We start from the raw sequence: 13,237 nt of genomic DNA on the forward strand, positions 1-13,237 counted from the left end.
AAAAAATACAGCACGTCTGACTGGCTAATTGGGTACAATCCTTTTGAGTACGCTAAAAAGAGCCATATATCAGATGTACATATATAATAAAGCCGTGATAAAAACTTAGTGAAGTTAATATATTCGCATATACATACGTACATATAGATGAATACTGTTATTCCTAATCTACATACGTACGAATATTATGTCCATCTGCTTATGCAAATAGGTGAGGTTTAGGCCTTAATAGAAATATACACATAAACAAACTGTAAACAATATATAAAACATTTATCTTTAAATTAAATTAACAAAATGAAAGTATTATAGCTTAATGTAGTTTAAAACCGTGAGGCCTAACGTTATAAATATAGTACAATATCTACGGTGCTCATTTTAAATATAGTTATGGCAATTCTAGACACAGTTATAACAATACCTCACCGAAGTCTTAACACGTCCTTTTCAAATAATCGCTCTCGGCTTGAATTCCCATGAACTTTACTTCATGAAAAATTACGTAATATATATGATTCCATAAAAGCATATGTTTATACCAGTTTAATGGCGTGTGGTTCATAGGAAAAATTTTGGCCGGCATAAGAGTAGCGTTCGCGATACAATAGATTCGTATCTCTCGAAATTTGCCTGTCTATCTCATGAGAGACAACACATGAAACAATGAATTTTATATGGTTTGGCAATTTCTGCTAGCAGAAAGCCAGCTCGGACAAGAAATGGTTGACGAATAGATGACCAATTCATTACTAAAATCCTATTGGAACTTCGAACGTGGTCACTTACACTAGCCAGCAAATTAATTAAAACTGTCGTTTAATTGGGAACTCGTCATAACAAAATTTTTTAGGTAATTCAACTTTTACATTAATGACTGCGTCGGATTCCCTCTAAGTATTTCAATTATAATATCAAAAAAGGTTGCATGAACAACAATATTTACAAAAACGTTTGCAGCAGACATCATAAGCTATTGCATATATTCAATACTACAACAGAGTATATTATTAGAGATAAAACAAGCTTCGAATTCGAAAAGTCGAAGACGCTTGGTCCATCAACATCTTACTAACAACATTTGGTTCGAGTGGCGAGGCCGACGTTGGCACCTTGCGAGCATTCTTAGCGGAGCAGACGATTCTGGAGCGTTGGTCTGTTTCATCACGAGTGGAGATTTCCGACATACGAGGTTTGACATTGTACGCGCTCGAAGACCAGGCGAGGTGCCAGCCATCAATGCTGTTTACTGGCAGGAGATCGTGGATTTATAAGAATAACCTTCAGCCGTTTTTGTACTTGAGAGACAAGTCTACGTCTAACAGACACAATAGAGGCGTTACAACGTAGATATAGCAAACAGCTGCTATATATTAGCCATATATGCATTCAAATATATGGCGAATCAAACTGAAAGATCACCATGTAAGTGTAGTGTAATTTTAGGAAAGTCGTGGCTGACGCTTAGTTGACCCTTGAGGAAGACAATATTTGGTTTGGTTCGCGTTCGCACAAAACATTTATACCGAGATACTCTACGCAAGAGAACATTTTCGCAGTAAAGGGGGGATCAGACAAAGCCAATGGAGGATACATTTGGCGGAAGTTGCATGATTACGGAACCGAGCACGCCCAGATCACAGCTTTGACAGTAGCGAACTTCAAGAGGCTTTGCAGCGGGAAGCTGTGAGCCACTGGAGGCATCTGCAGGTTGACGCAAGAATAAATACAATTTATCTTGTTTGATATTAAGAATTGAAGGAAAAGATGGATAGGACGTTGGAGCAAAGAACTAAGTAATTATCTTCAGTATCTCCTTGTGTCCGGTTAGTTCGTACTTACCACATGCAAATGACACAAGACACAAATAACCGTCTTCACTAGCTATAAATCAACTGGCACGAAGTTCGTCATATACATGTGTTATAAAAACAAATTTGCTGGCGATCTATTACTATTATTTTTATCTCTAATAAATTAATCTCTGTAATAAATTTATCTAGTTCTATTTATGTTTTTAGAACAACAGAAAATCGAAGGTGCTATTAATATGAAAATGTATGGCCCACAAAATCAGTTTGACGTGCAAATTTTGCTTAACTTTTGGTAGGATTACGTCTAAGCAGATTTTCCTCTTAACATTTCAGATAGTAAAATTTAAACCAGAATATATAGTCCATACGCGTCATAACGTATTTTTCAATCATCCGTCTAAAACACTATGTTCCGTAATTAGTATCAATACTTCATTCTGTACCTGCTTTGTACCAAACTATAAAAATAGATTTCGTGAAAACTGCCCGCAAGCGACAATTGATAGATGTATCTTCGATAGTCAGCAGTCTCTGAAATGTATCGGATCCATTTTTTTTGCGTTCTAGGCCAGGTACTTTGTAATGCTTTATTCTTTCAGAGCGGGTGTATTGCGCAAAAAAATGATCGTGACACATTAGTTACATTTTACTTGTTAAAATTACTTCTATACATAGTACTCAGAGGTATAGTTGTGTTTCTTAGAAGCAAAATGGCCATAAAACATATTTGAAAATAATACAATTCATGCCAGCTTTGCGAATTACAAAAGTTTTCTTATAAATGAAATTTCTCAGAGACTAAATCGAGGCGTATTTTATCTGTTCATCTTCACTGACAGTTAAATAGTTAGACATAGATGCATAGAGGCTATTGGTATATTTTATGTGTATATCTATTACCTTTAGGGAATACGCCGAGATCAAAGGGTTTGGTACCGTATACAGTGTCCGTTTCGATCCATGGTCTCTTTGGCCAAGGATCTGAACTACACAGAAACACCGTGTCGAAGGCACGAGTGAAGCTTTTTGGGCGAGGCAAATGCATACGACAAACTAAATCTCAGTTCTCAATCCATCTTGTAACGTAAGATCTTTGACCATCAATCGAGCTTGTTCTATTCCAGATCTGTTCCGCTTACCGCTGTGACGAAGTCAAGTATATATCTTGCAAACTCAAAAGTAGGCAGATTTCGGCTATCGCAGTGGATTATAGTGACTGAGTTAAAATTGCGATCAGAGTTATAAATGAGTGGGGTACGTGCTAATATCTTGCTAACGTGCAACCTAAGCTGCAAAGATCTTGCTAAGCACGTTTCAAACAAAGGCCATAGTCAGAGGTTGTGACTGCAGTTTTTACGGTTTAGCAGACATTCGAATTTTGTTGGGCGATAACGATCGACCTAAAAAGCTTGTGTTTATCAAGCACAAGTAATTTCCATAAATGTAAAGAAACGTCAGACCAGCTGCAGTTTTGAAGGGTAATGTAGAGCCTATGTAACAAAATCTTAAAAGCCGCAAATCAAAATAATGGGTTCGTCATCACAAATATGATGATCTACAACTATATAGTATGTAACTAGATATGTGTTTCCCTGTTAAAAACAAAACTTGTAAAAATACACGTGATCCGTGGCTAATTCTTCTCTAACGAAAGCACACCTGTAACATAATGGACTATCATAAGACGATGTGCTACAGTGATAACAATGAGCTAATTAAGAAATGGCTGCAGAAGTAACACGGAATTTCCACAGAAGAGGAAAAAATTAATGTAATAGTAATTATATTACATTATATATATTAGAAATATATTAATTCTATAGGTGGACAATGGAAGAGATGGGCTCAGTGTAATCGTGCCTTCAGCCGAGGTGTAGGTGACCTCGGACAAGTGTACTGAAAAATGCTTGCATTCTATTTCTAATAAAGCGGAAATAGCTAACATGGAGTATCTCTTAATCGTGCGCTAGATTGGGCACTAGCTTTGTTATGTGAAGTCTACGTACAAAATTACTACGCCCTGTATGGCCTTGATAAATCTGAAAAATATTTCTAAATACCAACGCGGATGAGTCCTGATGAAGATGTTGCAAGACAAACAAAAAGATTACTACGAAACAACCTAGAACTAGCGATAGCTGTGTCCAGATGGCGCCTGCCTAGTCGTCCACGCAGGCCCAAATGTCTTGTCTTTTTGAATTTTTCAAAGCCTTCGTCTTTTGAAGTTTAGGTTTCCAGGACTCTGAACCTACTAACATTTCAAAGGTTTATCTATCTGTGTTTGAGCAAGGCCGGTTAGTGCAAATACGTAAGCATCATGTCGTCACCAGCCACTATTAAACGGTTACCTGCAAATTCAAAGAAGAAATGTTTACATAAATAATGTACCATTTTCTCCTCAAATTGGACACTTGTCAAGCCGAGCACCACATAATTCAAATACCATCGAAAAGTGTCCAGTCTAATAGAAACATTCTAATTTTGTTTGCTCCAATAACAAATAATTTACCTCTGTCCATTGGATAAAAGCTCTCATTCGAAGTTACTACAGCTTGTATATCGGAAAACTAGGTTGGGTACTTTTCAAGTCGTTTGGTAGGAGCGGCTTGCAGCTGCGCCTACATTTCCGCCATAGTTGATGAGACCCTTTTATTAGTAACGATGCTAAAGTGACAGCACCCTCGCTTATGACAGGCTCTTTGGCAACCAAAACTCTACAAAAGGGAAACTACGAAACTTGCTGGAAGCGACATGTTGTTAAAAAAATTTGAGTTTTATATTTCTGTAAACTCTTCATTAAGCATCTGGCGTACACATTACTATCGTCCTTTGTAGAGTCAGATGCTCTCCTGATGATGCAGCGACGCAGATGCCGACGGTAATCATTGAGATAGGTCCGGTAAGCAATCAATATCGTGCAGGACCATGTCTGAAGTTCGCTATGAAGAATTTTCCAGTAGGTGCGTAGGGACTAGAAAGTCCGATATCACACGTCAGTACACAAACCCACTGTTGTGCCCAATAAGGTGCGTGAGCGTTCGTAGCGTCCGTTTAGCGGCCTACTCGGCGTGGTACTGGTCGCCACCGCGAGTTTATGCACGGAAGCCGTCCTCTCCATACAGCGCCCTCTCCCGAACACGGCTGAGGGATCTATGGACCTGTTCGTTGGGTAGCTACGATCCGGTCTTCGTCTCCTATATCCTAACAGAAAATGCCCACAGTACGTAGCCGTCTGCTTCGCTCACTGGTCAGTGGCAAGGAAGAAACGACGGTGGTACCCCTTCAAATAGGGTATCTGCGAATAGCAGGACACATATCGTCTAAAGGAGCACAAAGTCCTTTGAACTTTTTTAGTGCTTAAAAAAATACGAAAATCTTGGTAGTTTTCTCTGCCAATTGATCAAGCCGGTGCATTAAGCAAGGTTAAAAAAGATAGACTGACTAAAGATTGGCTCGCTTGTAGATCGATGCCAACTAGTTCTGTCCACCAATGTCAAATCGCGTCAAAGTGCAACAATATCACGCAGGATTATCAATTACTCTATCAAGATACATTGAAAATAAATTGAAGAGATATTGTCGTTTTTTTCCATAGATCTTTTTATCTATTTCATGAAAAACTGATCCTAAACAGCGTTGCACGCTATTTTCACCACACGACGATTCCATTCAGCTACAGTAACTTCGACAAATAATGATCATGTAAAAGTAAAAAAAAAAAGCCAACTGGAGCGTTTACGCGAACATGCTGAAAATACGTCGATACAAGTTTTGAACGGATATAAAAAGTCCTCGAGAAAATAAAGTAAACGGAGACCAATAAAAAGAGAACCGCGTACTTCGGGTAAGTTTCGAAGTTATTTTCAAACATAATTTGATTAGTATAACCGCCTCCAGCCAACTAGTTAGAAAGAATATAAATAGGATCGGGCTCAACTTTTAGTTTAAATTCCAACTTATTCTGGTCTATAGTAAATTCGAGGTAACGGGTTTGCTTGACAGCTATTTTACATGTAATTATTTTTTGCCCACTGTTTGATAGTATTTAGTACTGATCACGGCCGTTACGTAGACCCTAACTCTAGCATACGATAAGCCTAAATTAACGATTGGAGGTTTCAGACCAAGAAAACACACGTTCTAACAAACGTTCGTATTACTATTGTGATGTCAAACATGTAGGGAAGTTCGATGCGTTGGAATATCAGCACGCTTAACTATCCCAGACTGAGCTATTCGGCGCACACTCGGTTTCGTACGATAAATTCAATGTTTCTAATCACAGTTAATATGCAAGTTTTCTGTACTTTTTTTTTTGGTGTGAAAAAAAAAGGCTTTTTATTTTTCAGTTCCGGGTTGAAGATAGCTTGAGGCGAAATAACTTCTTTGCTAAATCGTACTGGCAGAGACCAACTGTATGAAGCAATTCTTAAATTACGCAGTAGACCCGGACGTAAAACTCGATATCTTTCAACAAAGCTGAATTTTCGAGGACGTTCTCAACTAAAATGCCGCCGGTGTTTGAAGAATACTCACAGCACCACAATGATCCGAGTTCACGCAAGGACAAACAAATCAAGCCAGTTAATTCAATGTAGATTCATGAATCGTGTTTCATGCTTTGTATATGACTTTAATTATTTGCCCCAACTAGCGTTTACCTTATTCCTCGGGCTCCGCTTTTGATACCGGTGACAAACCCACCGACGATGATACCAAAACATATGAGGGTTGAAGGTAAAACTAGATACAGAATGGAAATAGTTTCGTATCAGATTATTCTTGCCTTAGAATTAGTAAAGCACATGCTTGCATTAAACGCGGTCCAGTTTTGTTCATGACAGACCTTCACACGCCCGGCTCCCTTTATAACTACAGTCAGTGTCAATGGACTGGGTTTTACATCGTAAAGAAGCTATTTTTCAACTGCAAGCAAATACATTTGGTCTTCTGATTGTTTTTGTGTAATTTAGACTCGTGATGAAAAAGTTTGTAACTTCTGTTTTGACGCTTATTAGTGTGGCTAAAACAAGAATGCTCATATCGCTGAACTTAAATGCGGCTAGCACCGATCATAGGATTCGGTTTCCTTTTCTGTGTGATTAGTTGAAAAAACAATAATTCGACTAAATTAAAAGAAAAAGCCTTTTGATGTCGAGGGTAGCCGTCGCTGGAACGACCGAACGTTAGGTAAGATGAGGCCTAGTTCGTACACACGCGTGTATTTAGATCAAAGCTTCCAGTCTGGATGAAAACACGAAAACAATCAATAAGCTCCATGTAGAACCTCGACCATGTACATATGTTTTTATCATAGGCTAGAATAGTTGTAAATTGCCTGCTCCGTGATGCTGCCTCACTGCCTCGTAAACGTGGTCCCGGAACAGCAAAAAATTCTTGTCAAATATATAGTAAAAATTTTCAAAAATTTACCCTTTTCTATTTATAAAATGAACTGCAGTATAGTTTCTTGCAAACTGCCTTGCATATTGGATATTACAGACTTATAGACATATCTTTAGCGGAGCTCAAACATGCCGCATCGAACAACCTCTGCAGTAACTGCTAACAATCTTTGGCTGTCCGGGGCCCCATTGCTGTTTGAATACGACGTTTGAGTAATGCATTCTATATTATATTTCGTAAATGAATTAGCGGTTGCTAGGGTCACTGAGCGGAAAGTAACACGTGCAAACGGAGAAGGCTAAATGAAGTATTCGTTAATCACCCACGTTTAGAAACACGTTCGAGGCAATAAAAATGATTTAAAAATTTTGAAAAAAAACACCAAAACTACGTTCAACAATAAATAACGAGAAGTAATGATACTGACCCGTGCTAAGTATGGCATTACGCAGCTTTGTTGCAAACAACTAAAACGGCGAGCGCTGTTGGAAGTATAAAGGGGTTCGATGGTGATGTGAAGTCGCCTAAAGGGGCTTTGTGGTGGTAACTCGCACAAAATGAATTAAGTATGCCGATATCAGCAGTCGCAGTCAGCGAAGGCACTTAACGAAACAGATGTTTTCTAATTCATCGGCTAAAGGGTATTGGAATGACAAGGCGGACAAGTCACACGTGCGGAAATCTACTCATAAAATTGATTTCATTCATGACAAGCGGCCATTTTTTGTTTCACCGCCCATTGACGCTTGTAAACAAGCTAACCTGGAAAGGCGATCGAAAAAGGTTGTAACTAGCGCTGTTTTATTAAACGTCCCTCTTTCAATATATATATTACAAAGTATTGAGTTTTTGATGTCGTTTATGTTATAGGAACATTATTAGCAGACGCTAAACCTAAAAACCGCTGTATATAGAGGCGCCTGTGACCTCAGTTACGAAAATGTCCTACTAAGTCTAGCTCAATACATGATAGCCACTTATGAACCTGCCTAAATATTAAAAAGAAAAAAAGTGGTAAGGACAGGTAGTACGAATGTTTATTAATAAATAATATACAAACATTTTCAATCCATATGCCGCTTATGGGTTAAGTACTCGATATCATAAGAAAAGCATGCGGACCACTTTTTACTGATTTATTATTATTATTATTATGGGTAAAATTGTATTTCTGGGTTTGCAATGAGAAAGTGATTCGACGGACATTAAGTTACCACGCAGCTTGTAGATGCTTATGCAGATATTTCAAAATATACGAATGTTTTTGATAGTGGGAATTCTAATAAGACTGTCTTAAATAGATTCGACAGTATTGCGGTCTCTGACGCAAAACGTTCACAAGCACATAAAATATATCACTTTGCGATGATTATAAAAGCAACCGGAGAGTTCTTCAATACAACTATGTGCACGAAGTAATTATTTGTCCAACCTGCTCTAACTGACGTCTTGCTATCTAAATAATAGCGGACCCGGTATAAAGCTGTCGATAGGTTTCCGTCAGATGGCGTGTAAGGTAAAGTAAGGGCAAAGTTCAGTTCAGGACACTTTACCGGACCCGGGCGGAATCCACTCAAAAAAAAAAAAGAGCAGCACGGAACATGAGAAAGCGGATCATAACGATCTCCCCATAGAAGAGATGAACAAAGTTTTTATTTTTCTTAGACCAGTTTTAAAAAAATGTCCTATTTTTAGGAAATTATTAGTAAGATTACGAATGCTTGTTAATTCAATACGTATACCGAAGCTGATCGATCCCGTGACGAAAATACTAGTTGCAGCAATACAAATATAATATTGAATGAATATCGTGAAGTTCGATAGACCGCGGCTTGCCAATAACTGTAATACTATTGGTCATGTTTAAAACAGGTCTGATTGGCATTTAATATCTCTAGGCTAGGAAAAGAGGAGATCAATCGTACGTGACCTTCGTGAAACCTGTTGAAAACCTATTGACTACTAATAGAAACAATGATTAAAAATTTGTGATAATGCTATAGTGTGCTTTGATATCAATATGCAGAAAATAACGCAGCTTATCCGCGTGCTTAAGCCTGTGAGCTTCCATAAACCCGGTATCTTTTAAGGATGTTGTCTATTTAGTTAGCTTATCAAAAATAATCAGAACTGAAAGAAGAAATCATTTATACGAAACAAAAAAATACACGCGGACTTTACGTGCTATACACAAGTAAGTTTTTCTAAATAACAATCACACTAACGATATTAGGAGAAGTATAATAACACATTGAAATGGCTTCGATAACAGGCGTGCCCATAGTATATCTGTGATCATTAGCAGACGCCCGTATGGTAGCGCCACCAATTTCCTAACGGCTGAGCAAAAGCTAAACTACGAATATCTATTTTCCGCCTTTCATACCGTATAGCAGTGGCGTCGTCAACAAGGATTTGCCGTGTTTATCGCCTACTATACATGCAAACTGTACGAAGCGATAAATGACTCGTGTTCAGTCTGCTATCCCGTGAACGGGGGGAAGTATTTGCTTGCGGAAGCTATAAACATTTGAAGTGGTCTAGGAAGGTATCACACGAAGTAGTGAAAGGTTGACAAGCAAGCCCGAGCCTTTTTACTTGCGAGTTATTTTGAGAAACTGAATACAAGAATCAGCATTTAAATTATTTTTTTTCCATTTGTGTCACTCCTGTAAGCCATGCTTATTCAATGTAGCGTACGATCAGCAATTTGGAACTTGAGCTGGCCAATAGTGATATTCAAAGTTGTCTTCCTTTCATTCATTAAATAACTTTTTGTTAATAATCTGTGATCAGTCGATCATGGTACATATCGACTCATTCAAATGTCACTCAGGTTCGCTACGTACAGATAACATTAGCGCAATAACATTTCGGTTTGGTAACAATGAACAGCCTCAAAGTGCAGGTACTCATTATCAACTTATCATTATCATCAGAAAGCGTAAATAGGCTCAGCTGTTTGAATTTGCGGATCTGATATAAACGATTCAATTAGCAACTGGTAGGTTCCCGTCTAAAAATTCAGATGTACCGGTAATAGCTCTCTGAGATATTTTGATAAGTGTTTGAGCCCTTTATATATAACCCTCTGTTTGCCTTTTTTTTGAAAATTTTTCTTAGAATCCACGTGAAAACTGGCACTAACGTGAACTGTCTATTGCGAGCTAAAGGGGATGCTTTTACTCGCGTCATGTTTCGCCCAGTGTGAGGCGATCTGTTACTAGCTAATCTTTACTCAATTTTTAAAAATCACGCACCGTTTTTCTTCCATGATAAATTTGTTATTTTGTTCTAGAAAGGACCGACTTCTTTTTGGCAGAAATAATGGATGAACGGATGGATGTCTGCCTGCCAGCCAGCCAGCAAGCCAAAATTTACCCAAATATGAATGCCTTGCCTTATGAGTATACTGCATGAAAGATTAACAAACATGAAATTCAAAACGGGTTGACCTGTGTGGCGGAGCGTCGCTTACGACCACTAACGGTTCCCGGGTACGAGCAAGCTGTCTTCGTGAGTTCCTGTAATGTGAGAAAGTACGGCCCCTTCATGTAATAGTGTTCGTGATTTTTTTCAAACGTAATTAAATATAGCTGACCCTCATCGCTATCGTGAATGAAAACGTAGCCTTTCGGTATTTCTTCTGTTCTTCTAGTTCATCTGCAGACCAAATTGTGCTGAAGCTGTTCTCGTTTACTTCATATCCGTGCATCTGAAGCAACTGAGCGTACACTCGAAATCTTGATTTTGTTGTACATATGCGGTTAATTACGAATGAATCACTCCATTGTTTCCAATGTTTTCTGTGCATTAGGCTTTCCAACTTGTATTGTTTATTATATCGTGCATAACCATAACAAACAGTTTGTGATTCTAACCATTTTCGTGAAAATGAACTAAGTATTACTCTAGTGGAAGGTGAACATTTTTACCGAATAGCTCAAATAGGTCGAGAAGGAAATTGGTTCGAAAATCTTTGTACTTATCCATATAGCAAGAGGTGATATCAACGTGCGTAAGTATTAACTATATGTAAATAATAGCCATTCTTAACACCCATTACTATGGTAACTAACTCAAGCATCCTTGTTGAATCGAACGATTTGTCAGAAACTGAAGATTGGAACGACGAAGACGCCCCTCCACTGCATTTCGGAGGGACGAAAATCTGCCACTCTCATATGGGACATAAAAACGTTGGTGCTGAAAAATTTTCGGGGCAAATTCCTGCTTAATCGAATGAACATTTTCATAAAGTCGTATATTTCCTTCTCGACTGAAATGTATCCAGAACGTCCCTGTAAATTCGTTACTACGCATTGCATCTCTGCTAGTTAAGTAGATGTTTGTGAACATTGATAATCGCGGCGGGGCACGACAAAATAAATAGTCCTTAATAAATAAATAATCGCTGTTTAGAAAGGATTAGTCAAGCGGCTAGATAGTATGCGTGTTAATTTCTACTGACACGCAAGCGTCAAAGGGTTCTTTAACAAAGTAACCTATTATGTAATATATTACGTATACGCAGTATGTATAAACAAACAACTCAAAAACGACTTTACATTATGATGTAAATACGTTAATGAATAGAAAGCTATGTTGCATTGCATCAAAACCACCTCATTAAGCTCGCTTCTGAGCCATCATAGAACTTCATTATCTAACTACTAGGATTGCTTTTGTGTTTTGATGGTTTTTCCTTTGATTTTCACTTAAGGACACTTGTTTTCGTTTTGACTCGAGCCATACTATGTAGTCTCTAGAAGTGATGTGACACGATGTTCTGGTCTGGATTTTCTGTCTATTCAAACCTTTCCGTTTCTCAACAAATACGGCACACTCTATGCTATCGATATGAATTGACAAACATTTCAAAAGAACGCAGAAAATCTTTTTCTGACGCTTCACTAATTCGAAAATCCGTTATCGCCCCTGGTAATGAACAATCGATGTGACAATGTGCATGTTTTTTCCTAGCGCATATATTATGATTTTAGATGCATGGGTAACGATCTCCTTATCATTAAAAGAAGGTTTTGCACAGAAATTTTAGTACGTCTGTTGTACGTACAAATGGATCAATGAAAATGGGTGGTATTTTTTGGGAAGTCTTGTCCTTCTAAATATTACGACCGTTTTTTTCATTAATGCTGTCCTAAAAAGCTGCCCGTATTTTCTTAGCTAATCTTGCATATGAAATAATATTTGAATAAATAAATACATATAGAAAAAAAAAACATAATTAGCGTAATCCTGGAGGCAATAACTGCAACGCAACGGTATCGTAAGTCTTTTTTGCGAAGGTTCCGTATATATTCATCCAAACTTTTCATAGATCGAAGGGAAATCGCTTAACGTGATATAAACACATTTTACTAAAAGACCCACGTCTAATGTTAGGGACAGTGGTGCTTGAAATGAAAATAAACTTACGTGAAAAATCGAGTTCTAGTTACGTTCAGACGGCTGGCCGCTCCAAGCGCAAGTCGCAGTGTCTACGTTCGATTTTACACCCCTCACGTGTCCATAAGTCCTTATGAAGATACGTTACTGTCGCGCAAATTTTATTTAAATCTTGTCAATTGGAAAAAGCCACAGAATCAGGTAACATTTACCGTCAACTCCTTCCATATGAACATGGTCGCTTAACTAGATAACTAAAGCTTTTTGGAATAGTAATTTTAAGCATTATGGACCACACATCAGTTTTAGATTAGGCAAAATATATAGATGGATGTTTATCTTCTTTATATACGGATACTTTTGGCGAGAAGCTGAATGGGTCGAGGTCTCAAGAGTAACATACTGCGTAAATTTGTTCCCTTGGACATCAGTTTCATTGGAAGCTTAGCAGCTAAGCCAGGGTAGATTAGGAAGATAACGTAAAAGTATTCCAACAGCAGGATAAAAAAAAAGGTGTAGGAAAGGCTGCGTTTCAAGTGTGTCCTTGGGTAGGCTGCACATTGCCTTTTCCGCGACCTCATGCGTAATACGCTTTACTCGTATTTATTATC

The 13,237-nt window shown here is 38.1% G+C and overlaps 1 protein-coding gene and 1 long non-coding RNA gene across 13 annotated transcripts in view; one reads left to right on the forward strand and one right to left on the reverse strand.

Moving 5' to 3' along the window:
- Nucleotides 1–105: 105 nt before the first annotated feature.
- On the reverse strand, nucleotides 106–13,053 carry LOC111244289 (uncharacterized). Of its 6 annotated transcripts, XR_015320817.1 has the most exons (4): nucleotides 12,657–13,053; nucleotides 10,673–10,741; nucleotides 2,712–4,159; nucleotides 106–1,701 (listed from the first exon to the last, which is right to left on the reverse strand). It is a non-coding gene; the product is annotated as an uncharacterized LOC111244289 (long non-coding RNA). The 6 variants fall into 6 exon arrangements; XR_002670839.2 differs by lacking the exon at nucleotides 10,673–10,741 and having other exon boundaries at nucleotides 12,657–13,051; XR_015320819.1 differs by lacking the exon at nucleotides 2,712–4,159 and having other exon boundaries at nucleotides 12,657–13,045.
- LOC111244285 (uncharacterized) overlaps nucleotides 5,538–13,237 on the forward strand; it is a 28,284-nt gene continuing 20,584 nt past the window's right edge. For 2 of the 7 annotated variants that reach the window (XR_002670834.2, XR_015320788.1), the window contains exon 1: nucleotides 5,758–7,001. The gene's annotated coding sequence lies outside the window, so the exon portion shown is untranslated. Of the gene's footprint in view, nucleotides 5,656–5,757; nucleotides 7,002–13,237 lie in introns of those variants that run through there. The other 5 variants (XR_015320787.1, XM_086979797.1, XM_086979801.1 and 2 more) reach the window with 4 other exon arrangements.

Source organism: Varroa destructor, unplaced genomic scaffold (assembly GCF_002443255.2).
Source record: "Varroa destructor unplaced genomic scaffold, Vdes_3.0 BEIS01000002.1, whole genome shotgun sequence".
Lineage (NCBI taxonomy): Eukaryota > Metazoa > Arthropoda > Arachnida > Mesostigmata > Varroidae > Varroa > Varroa destructor.